General features: G+C 37.6%; 1 protein-coding gene and 1 long non-coding RNA gene across 3 annotated transcripts in view; one reads left to right on the top strand and one right to left on the bottom strand.

The window, feature by feature from the left end:
• LOC117941670 (seizure protein 6-like) overlaps positions 1–18,830 on the top strand; it is a 301,601-nt gene that overhangs the window by 39,396 nt on the left and 243,375 nt on the right. The window lies entirely within an intron of this gene.
• Positions 3,570–17,094, bottom strand: LOC117941678. Its single transcript, XR_004655946.1, has 3 exons — positions 17,085–17,094; positions 9,951–9,962; positions 3,570–3,651 (listed from the first exon to the last, which is right to left on the bottom strand). It is a non-coding gene; the product is annotated as an uncharacterized LOC117941678 (long non-coding RNA).

Genomic DNA, 18,830 nt, shown 5'->3' with positions numbered 1-18,830 from the left:
TTTTGTTGTGTTTGATGCTAACTTGTAGCCAGCAGTGATCGAACTTGGTTACGTAAGTCCATTTTTACAATATTGACATTACAGAAGTCTCTCGTTAGCATCTTGTAGGCTACTTGTCGCAAAGTGACGCATGCACGACTCAAATCTTACATCTGGCAGTGAGAGTAGTATGACACGACCAAGCTAGTGTTGTTGTGTGGTTTATGGTTGCAATGGCGCTGCGCTAAGCTAAACGCTAAAGGGGAATGTTGCATGTATGGCACATTTGCATGTATGGCAGAACAGAATATATACAAACTTTCTCTTAAAGGAATACTTTACTGATTAGCATTAAGCTGCCCGTGCTTTCCTCCCTCATATCCCCCTGAGACTAGATGTCTCTGTATTGTTGTTCTGGAAAAAAGCCTCCGATTATGCCTCTGATGGTCATTTAGCGTCATTGGAGGAATTTTTACCTAGAGGCTATGAACTACAGCCAGCTAGTTCTGCATGTTTTCAACCTGCCCATACGGGGTGGGACTGTCACTAGCCGGTGCGAGTCAAACGTAAGCCATCTTGAAGATGCCCATTGCTAACAGGCTTTCACTTTTTAACAGCAAACTTACAAGTATGTGCAGTCACACTACTGAATTTTAAAGCAAGTGCATTCTGGGAATGTGTTGTCTTTCATACACATGAGCCAAACATACATTTTCTGTCTTTTTTTAATCTAGAAGACACCAACTTCAAAAAAAAATTCACATTTCTTCTACATTAATGAGCCAATTTGATACTTATTTATTTTGCCAGCAGTGAAATATCCCTTTAAGTTACCAGCTAATGCTAGGGGTCATTGGGGTCATTTCCCCAAAGACTTCTTTTTGAAACCTGCTGGAAATGTGATAGAATCCAGGTTAAAGGCACTTCCGCAGTGGCTTCACTTTTCAGTACTGGAGCCTTTGTTATTTTTACAGTCGATGTACTGATAAGAGATGTCCTACAGATAGGTCAAACATCAGAATGTTTGTGGGTTGAAGATTTATTTTTGATCTTTGATAATCTGATAAGTTGTTTTGTAAGGACCAGAACCTATTTAATTAATTAGGTTGAAGGACTTTTACTTCTTTTTATTCCCAAATGGCTTTCAAAAACCGTATTGTTCTGATTGTGCACTAATTTATGTGTAAACCAATTTTGTGTCAGAATTGCCTAACCTCTAGAACATTTCAATGATCACTCCATGATTGCTACTGCAAAAGCCATTAACTCAGATTACCTGATATATGCTGGAGATCCAGCATTGGACTCACAACTCTGTTGAAACCTCAGTAGGGTTAAGTAGCTGCGGCAGGGCAAAAGTTCCATAACACAGCAGCCCCTCCAGAAGTTGCTCCCTCTGTTAATCCCAGTGCAACAAGGAAATGCCAGCGTGTACAGAACTTTGATCTAAGCAGCCAGCACCAAAGACATTCAAGATAAACTACTTTCTGACATTTTCAAAATCCCCGCTATATTACCTTTTTAGCAAGCATAATCCTATGTGTCAGCCATGTATCAGCTCACAAACAGTTGGGTTCAATATGCCATCTGTAAAGATAGCAAACATCTGCTCTCATTTTGATTTATATTGTTATTTCTAGTCACAGTTCCATTATCTTTATTTTGACTATAAATGCCACTGTTCCTCACTTCCTCAACTGGCACCACCTACCAAGAGCCTCTGTCCGAGGTTTCTCCCTAAAAAAGTTTTTCCTTGCCACTGTCACACTAAATGCTTGCCTTTAAGTCTTTGTAAATTATAGAGCATGGTCTAGACCGACTCTATCTGTAAAGTGTCTTGAGATAACTCTGGTTATGATTTAAAACTTTAAATAAATTTGTTATTGAAACTAAAATTAGTGCATCCAACATTTCAAAAGAAAACAATGCAATAAAAAACTGATTTTGATCTGAACGCTCACTTGCGTCAATCGTTCTTAGGACACCGTGTTAGTTTAGTTTGTTAGAACATTTGATAACTAGCACTTAACATAATTTGAATTAATCTCCAACAAAACCGTACTAGCAATATACTTTGGCCTATATCGGCATCTTCTTCATTTACCTGCAAAGAGTTTTTAAATGAGATGACAAACATTTAGCATGACTGATCTATAGTTCAGAAGTCTCCAGAATGTTTAGTTTTGTAGTTGTTGAATCTGCCCCCAAAATCTGCCAGAGCTGCCATTGAATGACTGAATCTAGGTGACGCTAAAATCGATTATCAAGGCAGCTACTGCTTAAGGTCAGCTACTCACAGACTAACAGTGTTCATTGTGTGGATCCTCTAGCAAAGTAAATTATGGCTTTGAAGAATCGGAGCAGCCAAGCTCAATGAATGAGATTAATATACAGATCAATATGAGAGCCCAATTTAAGTCAATCTCTCTCAGTTTGTCTCAGACATTACATTTTTTTACTTTACTTCATTCGTGGCAACACTGTGTAACAAAGCTTTGAAAGGTCATATAGTATGGTTATAATTGATTTTATTACTGTGATTGGAGTTCCTGCATGTTCTGTGAATACTATGCATGGTATTTATTTGGGAATATTCCATTGATGAAGTTGTATGTTCTGCATAGAGCTAAATCTTTAGTTAAAACAAACACGTGTTGGGAAAGTTACTTAACATAATATGATTAATTGCTCATCATGAGTAATTGCAAAAGAAAATGCATTACTCCTTCCTCAACAGCACAAGGATAGTAATTAGTAGCATTATTGCTTACTTTACTTTTCCATACTCAGCTTTAATGAACACATGTAGATGTAAAAAATGAGACAGTGTGGTTCAACGAGAAGCCAGCGACAATTTGAAGGTTTTAGGAAGGTCAGCATCTTCAAACAAAGTGATATCAGGTTTTTGTAGAGCGATCTCACAATCTGACAAACCCTCCCACTTTATGAAGCTACTGGCCAGGTGTGCATATGTGTGACAGTAGGCAGGACATAACATTTTGTCACAAGCTATTATTAATTCACTGCATCATTTGTCACATTTTTATGTGCGACTGAGTGCAACACAAATGTAATCAAAAGTTTAAGCCATTATCCCAACGTGTACAATCAAATTTAATGTGTACAAAGATTGTGAGCCTACACAAAACCCACAGAAGCCAATATGTGCACATGTAACAATAGAGATGGCACTCTTAAACCACTCAGCCAATCGCATGAAACATAACAACAATAGTTCAACCAATGGAATTATGCTTCTCTAGGAAATCAATATTGTGTCTGTATGATGTACCTAAAAAAAAACAAAGAAAATGGTGTGAATGTTTTAATTTAATTGTAAACATGAAACATGAAAACAATGTTAAAGAAGCTGTTTATTTTAAAATTAGAACAGTATGATGTGTGGAGAAGTGTGTGTGCTCATTCTGCAGCAGTCTGGTGTCATATAATGAAGTGAGGGACAGTGGACTTTTGTAATTTCACTGTGCTCTGATGCAGCACTTCTCAAATCAGACGCTGTACATTTATCAACATGTGTTCTGTTGCATTCTGATGTCGGCAGGGATTTAATGAACTAAAGGAGAAACATATCATATTTGCTATTGTAACAGTTACTTTCTAGGCATCGCACACTGAAATGACAGCTAATCATTTTCACTTACAAATTAGCAACTGCGGACAACAGGTACTGTAAGAAGCATCCATATTTATTTATAGGTCAAGCAGACTGATTTACCGACGCTTATTAAAAGTCATTTCATATGCTGATTTTAACGCAGCTACAGCGACAAGTGATTAGTTAATACAATCAATACCATCATTACTGTACATTTGGTCCAAGTATGATATAATAAAATCACCAGCAAAGTCATGTTGAGACTGAAACAGATGTGGTTCTGAAATTCTCAGTGCAAAGTAAAATTCCCCAAATCCATCAAAATACCAACAACTCACTTTGCATTAAATATGAATGAATAACAATTGTTAACCTGCTGGCACTTTTCCACCCACCTGTGCACCAAGCACCCTGTGGTACACAAAAATACCTCTTCTGTACCAAACCAAACTTAAAATACAAAAATACCAAACTTCTGGAACATTGCTTAAGCTGGTTGTTATGGTGAAAATAGAGTGCCCTTAGATTCCCCAGCCATATCTGTGAGGCTGCACAGTGGTGCTCTGAGCTACATGGTGTAGTTGGCATGCTTGCTTGGTCGCAATTACAATGCCAACATGCTGATGCTAAGGACACTATAGCCAGCAAGCGTCCGTCTATCACGTTGCATTGGATGCTCCCTGTCCACATTGAATAATGTGCAGAACAAGCAATATAATATGCTCCTGAAACGCAACTACATTTCCTGTGCACCAGCTGATTCCCAATGTGGTTAACAAAGGAGTCCGCGCCATGACGCGCCATCCACACTCATTTAATCCAAGATGCCTTTGGTTTTACATCCATTCTCATTCCCAACTTGTCACATACTGACGCTTGGTCAGGGGCTCTCAGCGTCAGATTTCAATGCTAAAATCACCCCAGCATCTGTATGGAACACACCGGGCAGGGCAGCAGCAGCTCAACCGCAGCGCTGTACGATGAAGTAGTATGAAGAGAGACAACGGTAGCAAGTAGTGTGAAAGACGAAAATCTGCACCAAAGATTTGGGGTGGATAGGTCCAACACCAAAGGACTTTCACCCAGAAGACTGGGGATCATGTCATGTTTTTGTCTCAGGTGTCACTTAAATGTAGAGTTTGTTATCCCACCCACCATCTTTCCCTTACCCTAACTAAGTGGTTTTACCCTGCACGTTGAAAACAGATGCTAAATTGATACCGACCAAGCTTGTTGAAAAAACACGCCAAAGGGGTACCCAGAGCATGAAATATCGCCATGGATGGGATTACATTAGAATTAGTTGAAAGCCACCTGCGTCTGACTAGAGAGAGACTTTTTGCATCAGTAACTAACACCAATGGCAACTGACTAAGCTTTGTTGTGTTTAATCTTATTTTTTTGTAGTGAAATGAAAAAGTATTGTATACATCCTTCTTTCAATTTGACAAAGTAGCTGTTCCTCATCCCTTTACAACACTATCAACATGGAATAAATAGAAACAGGGCAGCCACCATTCTAAAAGAAAAACTGATTTAGATTTTTTGTTAGTTTGTGTGTGTGTTAGAACATTTGACAACTAGCACTCAACACAATGTGTGGCTGATGCTGATGGGAAAGGCATTAGTTTGGAAGGCAGCAATAGATATAAAGTCATTATGATCTGTCGTCTATCCACTATGGATATCTGTATCAAATATCATGGTAGTACAATGAGTAGTTTTTGCTGTTAGTATTTTTACTAAAAATCCAGAACAGAACAAGGACCTCACAATTCATCAATTCATCTAGGGCACTGGTTCTCAACCTGGGGGTCGCAAGCTGTTTTCTGGGGGTCGCCAGAGGGTTGGGGAGAAAAAAATTAGATACCATATTCTAGACTGGGGAATGGTCTTTGTTACATTACTGTGTGTATTTGTTACATTTCATGTAGAGCTTTCTATAAATACTTTCTGTGTCCTGGAACACAGAAAGTAGTCTAAGGACAGGTCAGAGCCTGAAGCATATTGGACAAGGCTAGGTGCAAGCTGCTAAAACCAAATGGTAATTAAACCAAAGCATTATTTGTTTAGATATATTAATCAGGGCATTCAGAAAAATTCACTCAAAATCAACAGGGGGGGGCATGCAGAAACAGCTGTTTAAACTGGATTGCAGTGCTCTTTCTCACATTGCTGCAGGATGATCAGTAGAGTGGTTTGTAATGCCCACCTCTACAGCAACAAGCGGTCTCTGCAACATGGCAAAATGGCAGAGGCTTACTTGGATCTGTAACTGGAATGTACAGCGCAGGAATCAAGATTCAAGATTCAATACTTAAAGTTGCTTGGGATTTGCGTAAGTGTGACATCAACAACATACAAACAAAACATAGAGCAATTATATAGACATATGGTATCCCACACGGGATCACACTTGACCCAGGCAGATAAAAAAGAGGGCACACCGCTCAGAAAATAGCTGGATGACAGTCCAGTAGGCTAGAATGACAGATGTCAGGTTGAGGGATGCAGAGCGCAAATCCACAATAGTTATGGTAATGTATAGTAATAGCTGGATTTCAAATTGTAATCCTGTTCACTATATGTAAATGTATGAAAATGTGCAACTGGTAAATCATTAATGGGTTACTGCCCAACACAGAGGATAACTACATAGTTATTTCTGTCACTCTTGATGTCTTCAGATAATGTTATCAAAAGCTCCAAGGCCTAGTTGAGCTAATTACCTTCTCTTTTCTTGTTCAGTGGCTAAAGAGAATATGACCCTTCAGCAGTGTCTGCAGCAAGACATTTGGCTTTTGACCAGATCTGCAGTGAGCGTCTTCAGCCTACCTAGTTTTCATTAAAATTCTCCACCTGTACACAGGGATGTGTGGTAGATTTGCAATATCTAGCCTTGGAGGATAATCGTGAAATCCCATTAAGCCTCTTGTGTTTACTGAGACAAAAGCGCAGCCTTACTTAATGCCTCTCCTGTTAGGAATCCTATGTTTCCTGTATAGCTGTGAAAGACACGGATCTGTTGATTACCTGCTTGGCCCTCTCTCTGTCATGATAAAGAAATCCTATTTTATTCCTGTAACTGTTCTTGTCAATCAATGGAAATTATTGGTATTTTTGGAGTAAAACCTTACACTACATATATATTGCATCATAAGGGCATTAATAAGAAATGTCTCATGCGTGGTCAAGGTATGATGCACCTGTCATGCTTTGACATATTAGTATGTCAGCACAGCCATGCATGGTCATAGGGCATTGTGACTGGTCTATTAAGTGCCCATCTAATACGTTATGAATAAATATATAAATAATATATACATTAAGCCTGTTACCATATTGCCATCATATACTTGCTAGATTAGTTTTCTCACTGGAAGTGCTAATGCTGCAGTATTCTGTTGATTTCACCCTTCTCTTTCTGAATTTTAAATGACTGAAGTGAGCTCAAATGTCTTAAAATGCTGTTCCATGTAGGAAAGGTGAGATAAATACAATTCCCTTGCAAAAAATAATGTGCGGGAGATGCCGTAATATTTAGGTGCAGGAGAGACATGTGTGTATGGGGATGGAGGTTGGGGAGGTTGGAAGGGCGGGGGCACTTATTTGTGTGTGAATTTCCTATTTTTAGTGTTTATGTCTGGAAAACATTAACAATGATCCTGATCAAATGCATGTACTTGCCTTACCAGAATAAATGTGCTCTGTGCAAAATTAAAAAAAAGATTTACCCATTTGATTGTGTTCAAAATGCAAAGAGAGCCTATAGGGAGCATGAAGGCCCTAATTCATCTGCATCAATTAGATTAGATTATTTCTGGTGCACACATGGACAGTTTAGCCCAATGCTGGAACTAGAGCGAAGGCCAAATCCACAAAAAGTATTAGGATTCATCACCTTTGCCAGTATGGACAGAAGGAACTTACTTATTTATGTTCACACTGCTCTACAATAACATTTGCACACTCAATTGCGTTAGCAACACACTCTTTTAAACCAATCTTACTTTTAAAACTAATCTTACTTCTACCAAACTGTTTACTTCTTGCACTGTAACTATGCAGGGAGTGATTTTATTTAGACACTTTTAGACACATCCTGAGCACCACCATCAGTTACGAGCATATTCGTATTGCCATGGTGATGCACCCCTTTGATTTGATTGACCACATTACTTTTCCTCTACCACATGGTCACTTCTTATTGTTCTTACGTATTTTATATTTTATATGTTGTGTTGTATGTTTATTTTCTCAAATCAATGTATTGGGAGAGCCTGAACATTGTAATATACAATACCTGCAAATATACTTGTTTATATCACACATGTCATGGTGCTTATTGGTTTCATAATTTAAATTAATAACACAATTCAAATGGATAGATGTATATTGGGAGGTCAGGAGAGGCCATTTTGTGAGGTTTAAGTTGTTTCTGATGCCTGGAGGCAATTTGGTTATTTCTGGGTTTTCTGAAGCTATTCGGTTGAAGTTAGTGTAGATGGATTCTTGTCAGCAAAGAAAGACAGAAGTGTTACAGGACACTATACTGATGTGGTTGGGTAGCTACTAATGCATGCCGGCTTTAGATGAGCCAGCAGTGTTTGTGGTGCCTGCCCAGACAGAATACCAAGGTGTGGTGTGGATGTCTGAACCTGTCAGTCAGGTGATTGAACTGGGATGGACTGGGAAGGACTGGGATGATACTGGCTTAGCATATCTAAGAAATAGATTGCTGAAGAATTTGACATAGCAAAATATGCATACACTTTGCTTTCAATTCTTCTGGCCATCGTTGTGGACTCAAAATACTTCACTGTTCAAGCGTCTTCTGTTTTTTCCCTTCACTGTATGAGTATTGCTGAGGTGTGGTGAGCTAATGGAGATGTCTTTGAGATGGGCAGGTGATGGAGTGGAGGAGCCCGCCGTGGCCCATCACTCACAGTAATGCCTCCATTACCTCGGTGTGTGTGTGTGTGTGTGTATATGTGTGTTTAAAGCTGTAAGTGTGCCTTATTCTAAAATAGATATGCTCCAGAGAGCTTGGAAGGCAGCACTACAGCGGCCCATAATATTTTCCACACTGGCAAGCTTTTGGACTGTGTTAAAATCATGTTGTCCAAAAATATACACTACCAATCAAAAGTTTGGGGACACTTACAAATGTCCATACCACTCCATTAAAGACAGAATAACAGGTGATCTGAGTGGGGGGGCTGCTCTTTAATGCAATATCTACATTGCCCATTATCAGCAACCATTCATCCAATGTTCCAAAGGCACATTCTGTTTACTAATCTGATATCATTTTAAAAAACTAATGGAGAAAACATTGGAGAACCTTTTTGCAATTATGTAACCACAAAATGTAATCTGAACTGCTGCCCTGGTTAAAAAAACAATGCAACTGATCTCAGATGGTATTCTGTCTACAATGGAGTGCTTGTAAATTTCTAAGTGACCCTAAACTTTTGACCAGTAGTGTACATGTATATCTTATTATTACTATTAAATTAAATAGTTTTTTGTGTTATCTATTTTAACAGATTGATCCAGCTTTGGGTCCCCTCCAGACCATTACAGGAGGCGGGTGGCCTATTGTGGGCTCGCCTAAACCAATTACTCTCAAAGTGTGATCCATGGCACTCTGCCACGGGTCTGTGAAGAGATTTTAGAGCCATCAATTGAAATTATCATGATACAACACTAATGTATTTTTTTTTCTTATTTTTTTTTTTACAAATGGCTCCAAAGTTGTACGAATTTTAAATTAAAATAATTAAAAACACAATGGTTCATGGATTAATTTTTAAGACAACAAATCTGAAACTTTAAGAATCTGCCAATTGGTTCAATATATGTTTAATATATTTCCCATTCACAAGTGTAAACAAATAGGCTATGTAATGTTATTCCAAGGGACATACATGGGGGATTATCCCAATCCAAAAAGTTAGATTTTTGGGATTTTGTGATCGTTTTATAAGATGATCAAAATCACACATTAACATGCGTTTCTGATTCCTAATTCATATTCTGTAAATCTTCTTAATCTGGAAAGCACTTTGTGCTTAATGCTTGAAAAGTGCTATATAAATGTCTAAATTAAGTCACAATGTGGTTTGCATGGAGTGCTGCTCGGGTGTGTAGAGAGTTTGTCCCTCCGGTGCTCTTTAGCTTGGGATCCAAGGGTTCAAGAACACTAAGGCACTCAGGAAGGAAAAGTTTAAAAAGCTTTTCTTTTATTTAGTATTCACATGACAAACAATGTCAATCAGCAATAATCAAACACAATGTAAAGACAAAATGGCAATATACAATAAAAGAAAAAAGAGCAAAACGAAATACATACCAAAATTAAAACCTCTTCAGTAGAACAGGACAAATGGAAAAATATATAGTCCAAACTTCTCCATGTCTCTTAGCATTCAGACGTGAGACACACCGACCAAAACAGAACAAACAGAGGCCAAACTCAACAGTAAAGCTTTTAAAGCATAAATCCAAATAAAGTATGACTATGATTATGATTATTATGATTATTATGATTATTATTGTTATTGTTATTATTATTACTATTATTAATATATAGCTCTATGTTTCATATCTGAAACATCCAAAAGGTTCTTCATATGAGCTTCCCTTGCTATAGGTCATCTCAGTCAAGTATTCTCTCCAAATCAATCAGCTTCTCATCTCCCTCTTTATTTGATGTGAAGAGCTCTTTGATCTAGATCACACAAAACTGCACAGCTGGACTGCCTTCCATTTCATATTAACACGTAAGTAAAAAAATTAGAACACACTTTGGTATGAAGTTTGCAGTCCTTTTGGTGCTCATGCGACCTCAATTTGACTGTATGTATTAATATATTTTTGACAGAGGAATACAGAGTATAAAAATAAAATATTCTGCTGCTAACTTTTCCCCACAAACAAAGGAGACAGCACTGTTTTTTACCCGCAGGTGTCACCTTGTCTTCTGAGGCTTCATAAAAATCTGAATTATTTATTCAGCCTGTAAGTAATCTACTCTTCTCCTTCCCCTTTCACATTCTCTTCTGTGACTTGTCATTGACAAGGAGGCAGAGATGGCAGAAGCACTCACTTCACCAAGCCCTTAAGTACAAGTACAGATACTTGTGTTAAAAAAATACTCTGGTAAATGTAGAAGTACTGATTTAACTTATTTACTCAAATAAAAGTGACAAATGCCAACCATTTTTTATGCAAAGCTACCTGGACCAAACAAATGTTACCATTTGCACGCTGAGAAACTTCAGTGGACATCGAAAAAAGGTTCTTTATGTACCATTACCTACATTTTAAATGGATGTCTGCCAATAGGCCTAAAACCTCACAAATTGTATATGATTTTCGTGACAGAGACTGGGACTCCAGGTTAAAAAGATTTGGACTGAGTAGTAATATGAATTAATTTGTGATTCTGTGAAAATTCATAGATCCAGTTTCTCTTTTTTAATCTTTCCCTTAACATTTAAAGTAATCTGCATGTATGTGTGTGGTCAAATATGGCTTTTGGAAAGGAAAGAAAGGATAGAATATGAATTACTAAACAGACATTAATTAAGAAGTTCTACAGCACATTGGCCAGGAGTTTGTTTATTATTTGTTTATTTATTTCAAAGGATCCCCATTAGCTGACGCCGAGACGACAGCTAATCTTCCTGGGGTCCAAACAATACATACAAAAGACAATAAATACAACCAAAATTACTCACAAACATATCATATGTAAATTCACAAACAAAACTGACAAAAAGTACTAACACACTAAATATAATAAAGAATAATATAGCACATGATACAACCTTACTCAACAAATCCAGACAATATTATAATATCGAAAACAAATGTAATCTAAGACTTTTTTTAAAACCAGTTTTTCCCTTGTTGTCCCGAATCCCAACTGGAAGATTGTTCCAATATACAATTGACCTATAAAACACAGTCCTCTTCATACAGTCAGATTTAGGTAGTGGTAAAGAAATCTGTCGACTATTCACCCCTCTTGTATAATGTAAATGCAAATCTGAGCAATAAGTTATATTATCATAAAGAAATTTAGGAATCCCAGTATTAATAATTCCATGAAAATATACTAACATATTAACAGATAGTCTATGCTTGACCTCCAACAAAGCAATACGTTCATGCATCTCTGCAACCCTAGTTCTCGAAGAACAACCAAGAACCAGTCTTGCAGCCTTATTTTGGGCAACTTGTAATTTTTTTAACTGACTGCTTGATGCCGCAGACCATATAACAGAACAATAATCCAAATGACACAAGACCAATGAACAAACAACACGCCTAAACAGCTGTAATTTTAAAAACTGTGCACATTTACAAACAACTGCCACCACTCTACCCATTTTAGTAACAACATTGTTAATATGATCCAACCATGACAATGTGGAATCAAGCCAAAGTCCCAAAAGCTTCACCTTTTTTACTTGCTGTATATTTTGACCATTTACGTGCATATCAATTTTGGGATTATCAGATAATCTATACTTAGAACCGAATATTACACTCACAGTTTTTTAAATATTTAGGACAAGTTTATTTGTTTTGATCCAATTATACAATTTGCTAATCTCACTAGACAGACCCTGAATAATCTCTAAACATGTAGGGGCTGCATAATAAAGAGTAGAATTAAAATAAACTCTTTGTGACCTCTCAGACAAATAGCTCTTAAACCACTTGATTGCAGAGAAAGTGAAACCACAACTAATGACTTTAGAAATCAAAATTTCATGGTCAATCACATCAAAGGCAGCGCGGAAGTCTAGTAGTAGTGTACCCACAAGCATTGAGTTGTCAATAGATGTTAGCCAGCTATCCGACATTTGTGTCATTGCAGTGCAGGTGGAATGACCACGTCTATAAGCATGCTGAAACATCGTAGTCAAATCATTGTTCGAAAAGTAATCTTGAACTTGCTCAAATACAATCTTTTCCAATAATTTACTTAAAATGGGCAAGATGCTAATAGGCCTACTATTTGAACCACAGAAAGTTGATTTTGTGTCTTTGGGTAAAGGAATTATCTTACCCTCCTTCCAAAGTTTTGGTCAAACACCACTAATAAAACATCTGTTGAAAATGTGACATATTGGTTTAGAAATATGTCCAGCTGATAACTTCAATAGCCGACTATCCAGGTTGTCTGTACCAGCAGACCCCCCAACAGTCACAGATCACAACAACCTTTCCACCTGCACAACATTAACCTGATGAAATTCAAAACTGCACCTTTTATCTTTCATAATACACCTTTCAATAAGCTCAACTGAGTTGTAATCCACAGTGTTTTTTATCGTCTCTCAAAAATTAGCAATCTTATTAAAAAAATTATCATTAAAATAATTTGCAATCTGTATTGGCTTAGTCAAATAAACACCATTAAATTCAACAAAAGAAGTACAAGTATGTTTCCCCATGATTTCATTGAGTACATTCCACATTCTCTTACTATCAGTACCACTATCTTCAATTCTCTTCTTAAAATATTCTTTCTTTTTCACTCTATTCACCTTGGTCACCTGATTCCTTAAAATACAATAAGATTTTTTTGTCCTTAGGAGAGTCAGAATTAACCGCAACCTTTTTAGCCTCTTCCCTTTGATTCATTAAGCTCCTTAACTCAATATCAACCCAAGGAGCACTTTTGGCTTTAACTGTAAATTTCTTTAATGGAGCATGCTTGTTAACAACTCCCATAAAACAATCCATAAATAAAATAAGGGATGCATCCACATCATCAATGTCACTTATCAAGTTCCATTTAATATTATCCAATTCATTTAAAAAACACTCCTCATTAAATACCCTATAAGATCTTTTCATAATAATTTTAGGACAGGCTGTAGGTAGCTTAGCTTTCCTAGAGACAGCAATATAGTTGTGATCACTAAAGCCAACTGTTACAGAAATGGGTATTGAGCACATATCAGGATAATTAGTGTAAATGTGATCAATACATTTTGAAGTTAATAATCCTGTATTGTTACTAGAAATTCTCGTCGGTTGATCCATTAATTGAGATAAACCACAAGTGTCGGCCATGGTTTTGAGCTTGTTTTTCAAAGGACAAATATCAGACAGCCAATCAATATTTAAATCTCCCAACCAATATATCTCTCTGTTTTCCTCAGTCACCTTATCTAGCATATGACATAAATCATTAACATACTGTATCCTGGCACTAGGTGGCCTATAACAACAACCAAGAATAATAGGTTTCAAATGTGGAAGATGTACCTGTACCCATAATACCTCAACATCATCAATCATTAAGTCATGTCTCATTTTAACAGGAAAACGATCTCTTATATAAATGGCTACACCTACTCCAAATCTGTTTCTATCCTTTCTGTAAATTGAAAACCCCCCTATATCCACTTCTGAATTATCTATGAAATGATCCAGATGAGTTTCAGAAATCATAAGTATGTCTATTTTACTCAATTCTAAAAATAAAGAAAGGTCTTGAATTTTGTTCCTTAGACTACATATATTAATATGTGCAAGTATTAAACCTTTAGGTAATTTATTTATTCTGGTCATCTAAATTAAAGTTAAATAAATTCTATATTATAATCTAGTAGAATATCTTATTTCCTGAGTTATTTTAACTTCATCAAGTAGGCTGCATACATATAAATCCTACACACAGACACATACATATTCACAAACATATTTAAAATTGAGCATTAAAGCTCATTAGGCCGACAACTGACTTTGTCCATCCCTTGGGGTGATAATCAGTTTATCATACTTCAAACTCGCTTTATCCCCTTTCTCTCTGGCAGCTTTCATCTTCGGCCACAACTCCTTCCTCCTAAGTTGCACAGCTTCAGAGAAGTCTTCGTCAATGTAGATCTTAGTGCCCTTTAATTTCTTAGCAGAAGAAAGAATTAGCTCTCTATCTTTAAGCCGAAGAAGTTTGACAACAATTTTGTTGGGTAAATTCCAAGCTAGTCTTCAGCTCCTGCACATCTCTGATAACACCATCCAATCTTTTGTTAGTTCCATCCATGATCACCTGAATGACACATTTAAAGTTATCTTGTTGTTGCAGTAACATCTCTTTATAGATCCCTCTCTGCTGCTCCATTAATTGGGAGAGTACACTCATCGTAACCACGGCATCCTCCTCGCACGGAGATGTTTTAGCATTTTTAGGCGGCATAATGTGTCTTACCAGGATGTACCGGAAGTTGATAAAAGTTGCAAATGTTGATGAAGTTGGTGAAAGTTGCAAATGATGATAGTGACGGATTTGTTTTTCAGAGTCCTAGTAGGCCCAAAAGCCCATCAACTTGGGCTGCAGCCCAAGCTCAACAGATACTAGGAATATTGTCCCCAAAATTGAGACGCAATTTAACTGAATAAAACTTGAATCAATTAACCACTAAATTCGGTAATACCAGAAAGGATTCAATAGATTTTTGTTGGATTCCAAGAGGCCAAGTTCTCAGACAAAACTCCTGGCAGCCATCTTTAGGTCATGAAGGAGTCATTCTTGATGAGTACTATTTCAAAGATCTCTCTCACATAAGGCCAAGGATGATAGGGAATGTCTTGCCAAATCTCTGTTATGTTTGTTTTCTTCATTTTCAGTCATGTTGCCATCCACACTACGTGCTAACGTTACCCGCAATTACGTAAGCCGCAATTATTTGCCGAGAATGAATGTCGCCGAATCTGTCGAGTTGTCTTAGTGGTACGTCAAGTGTAACGTACAATATAGTCCCATCATGGATGCACACAAATGGAAAGATAGAAAGATAGAAGAGAGAGGAGCTCATTGTGTCAAAGGCAGTCCCAAGCTGTCTAAAACTATTACCGCATAACTAGGAGAGACAGGGTAAAGAGAGGAGCCTGGTTTGGCTAGAACTCTCCCCAACCGGATCGGGCTGTATGCCAAGTCTCCCTCTAGTTTTAATATATTCTTGATTATATGATAGATAGATCTGACAACTATGACAAAAAGCAGGTGGGCCAGGTTAGGCGGTCTTTGAGAACTTACAGTTCTCTTACAGTTCTCAAAGACCCACACACACAATCTCAGCTGATTATCCAGCTAGTTTCTTTTTCTTTTTTCTAACTTTTTTCTCCGTATGGCGTGCGCGCAACTCGTAGTGTAAGAGGTGTGACCGCGCTAATCTCCGACATGACAACCTCTTGTACAAGACTAAAGTAATGAGCCAATTTTTTAAAATGTAAGGAGTTGAACACAGCAACATTTGTGTTAAAATGTAAGGAAGAAAAACTAGATAGTAAAGTAAAAATATCAGAAAAATATTGAAGTACAGTATATAGTAATAAAGTACAGTAACAAAGTATTTGTACTTTACTTCCCATCTCTGTGAGGAGTACTGTTGGTTTTTCTTTCACGTTCTCAGTAAGCAGTTTAGCTGAGAACAGCATTAGTTGTTAGATATAATGCTTAAGTAACTAAACTAACAGTGTTTGACCTAATTTTGTGCTATTTAATCAGAATCAGAATTCGAATCACAATCAGCTTTATTGACCAGGTTTGAAGACACATACAAGGAAATTCCTTTTGGAGCGTAGTTGCTCACAATGTGCTTACACATTCAAAACAGACAACAAACAATATATACACACTAATATAGACACATTAATATATACATACTCTAAACAGAAACAATGTAGAGAGATGAGTGCAATGAAGAGTCCAATAATAATTATTAAAATGTGGCACAGTGCAATGGGTACTGGGATAAATAGTATTAAGTTATTATATTATAATATGAACAGTATGAACATTATGAACAGTTCTGAAATAGGAAATGAGAATGATGAATAAATAATGAATAACAAGTGAGATATGAGAATGAGAATTATGAATAAATACTAAATAAATTGAATAATAGTGCAACCAGTAAACAGGGGCTGTAGAGACAGTGTTACTGGGTTATTAGCCAGAACTGAACCTGACACTGTGGGTCAGAAGTCAGCTGTTCATCAGAGTGATGGCTTGTGGGTAGAAACTGTTCCTGAGTATGTTGGTTTTGGCGAACAGTGCTCTGTAGCGCCTACCAGAGGGCAGAAGCTGGACCAGGTTATGTCCGGGGTGAGATGGGTCTGTAGTGATGGTTCTTGCCCGTTTCCTGACTCTGGAGGAGTATAAGTCATGAACGGAGGGCAGGTTGGCACCGATGATTTTTTCTGCAGTCCTAACTGTCCATTGTAGTCTGCTCCTGTCCTTTTTGGTGGCAGATCCAAACCAGACAGTGATGGACGTGCAGAGGACAGACTGGATGATGGCTGAGTAGAAGTGGATCGGCAGCTCCTTAGGCAGGTTGAGCTTCCTGAGCTGGCGCAGGAAGTACATCCTCTGCTGGGCCTTTTTAATGATGGTGTCTGTGTTGGGCTCCCACTTCAGGTCCTGGGATATAGTGGATCCCAGAAACCTGAAGGATTCCACAGCAGACACAGGGCTGTTGAGTATGGGGATAGGGGGCGGTAGTCAGTGATGTTGGATGGTAATGTTGTAGCTGAGGAAGATTATTTGGTTTATTTCTTAGCGGATGAGCAGCATGAGGCTGGTTATAGGAACATGGCAACATGCTAGTTATCTTAGCGACGCAGTAAGCTATGCTGTGCAAAGATTGTTGACCTATGAACTCAACTGCCAAACAAATACAAACCCTGTGTTAGAATTAGAAGATACTAATTGATTCTAAATTGATACTAAATACTTTTTCTGTCGGCAACTCTGCAGGCAGTGCTATGGTTAAATTTAACAGCATCTGTACTCCGTTGATGGTAGTTGCCATGTAACATTTGAATTATCTCAGTGACCGAGATATCATGAACCAATCAGGTGGCAAAACATTGTGTGCCAAGAGATTACAAACCAAAACGGAATCCAAAGTGGTTCCAAATGTCTCCGGTCTAGGGGCTCTGAGACGCCAGAGCAGTGTGAACGCGAGGTGTAAACGTAAACCAAAACGTAGCAATGAAAATGTAGCCTCAGAGCACTTCTCGGGGAGGTCTGAAGTTGTGTCTCAAATCTGCACTTCTGTTAGTGTACTTACAGACAGTACACTTGACAGTTTACTACCTACTGACTTGCACAGTGCGTAAATTTCGACCAAGGAGAGATCGCATTGCATCCCTTCTTCTTCTGTACAATTGTGAATTTCACCAAGGGAGAGCATTCTAGTCTAATATTGTTTTTTGCAAAAAATAATTCCTGCTTTGTTTTTGATATTTTAACAAAAAATAAATGTGATTTTGTTTTTAATCCGTGTCATGCCAGGATGACGATTCCGACGCCACCGACATGTCACCTGCCCCCTATTAGCTGAAAACAGTACAAACAAATGTACTGTCATATTCGTTCTTGTTACTACACTCTTTTTAATCCATTAATTATACATATTCTTTGCATACCACTCTTTTATGTATATACTTATGTCTCGATCTGCTCAACAAAAAAAAGTAACATTAATATATTACTGTTCATTTTAATGCTCTGTGTTTCATGAGGACATCCTTGTGGCCCATAGATAAGACTGTTGTTGTGAAGTATTACCCTTACAACTTACCTGATAGACAAAACATAATTACATCTTTTATTTTAAGTTGTATTTTTGTTCTAAATGGTCTTCATACATAACAATACAATAGTGAAAGCAGAGGGAACAGACCTGACATTTAGATCCCATTCCTCTATTTGTATATGCTCTAACATTATATGCTTGCCACAGTCATGCAACATGTAATACAAAAGATTACAAAGTTAAATACTTTTAATATAATTTTATTTTAAAAATGTGCTTTTAGTGCAGGGGGGACTTCAGACTCTCCAGGGGATCCTTCTACGGTCTGATGGCCATCGTCGCCCCTAAATGACGGACCTCTATTCCTCGATTGAAGAGATGGGTTGTACAGTATATACATCATGTGGATGGCAATAACAGCGGTTACGGTTTAACATTATGCTACTGTCAACGTCACCGGCAGACAATCAGCTGATCACTATTTTGCTGAGCTAATGCTCACATTGGAATATGTACAACTTGTTAAGATCACTTATTTAACACTAACATTTTCACCAGTGGGACGATGGTTTAACACAAACCAAAAATATGCCACAACACATGTAAGGTTAGCTTAGAAATTATTTGCCAATGTGGTTAAACTGTTCCGCTGTTAGCTAGCTAAG

This window comes from Etheostoma cragini, chromosome 3, assembly GCF_013103735.1.
Source record: "Etheostoma cragini isolate CJK2018 chromosome 3, CSU_Ecrag_1.0, whole genome shotgun sequence".
Lineage (NCBI taxonomy): Eukaryota > Metazoa > Chordata > Actinopteri > Perciformes > Percidae > Etheostoma > Etheostoma cragini.
This window is presented reverse-complemented; position numbering and strand designations above follow the sequence as displayed.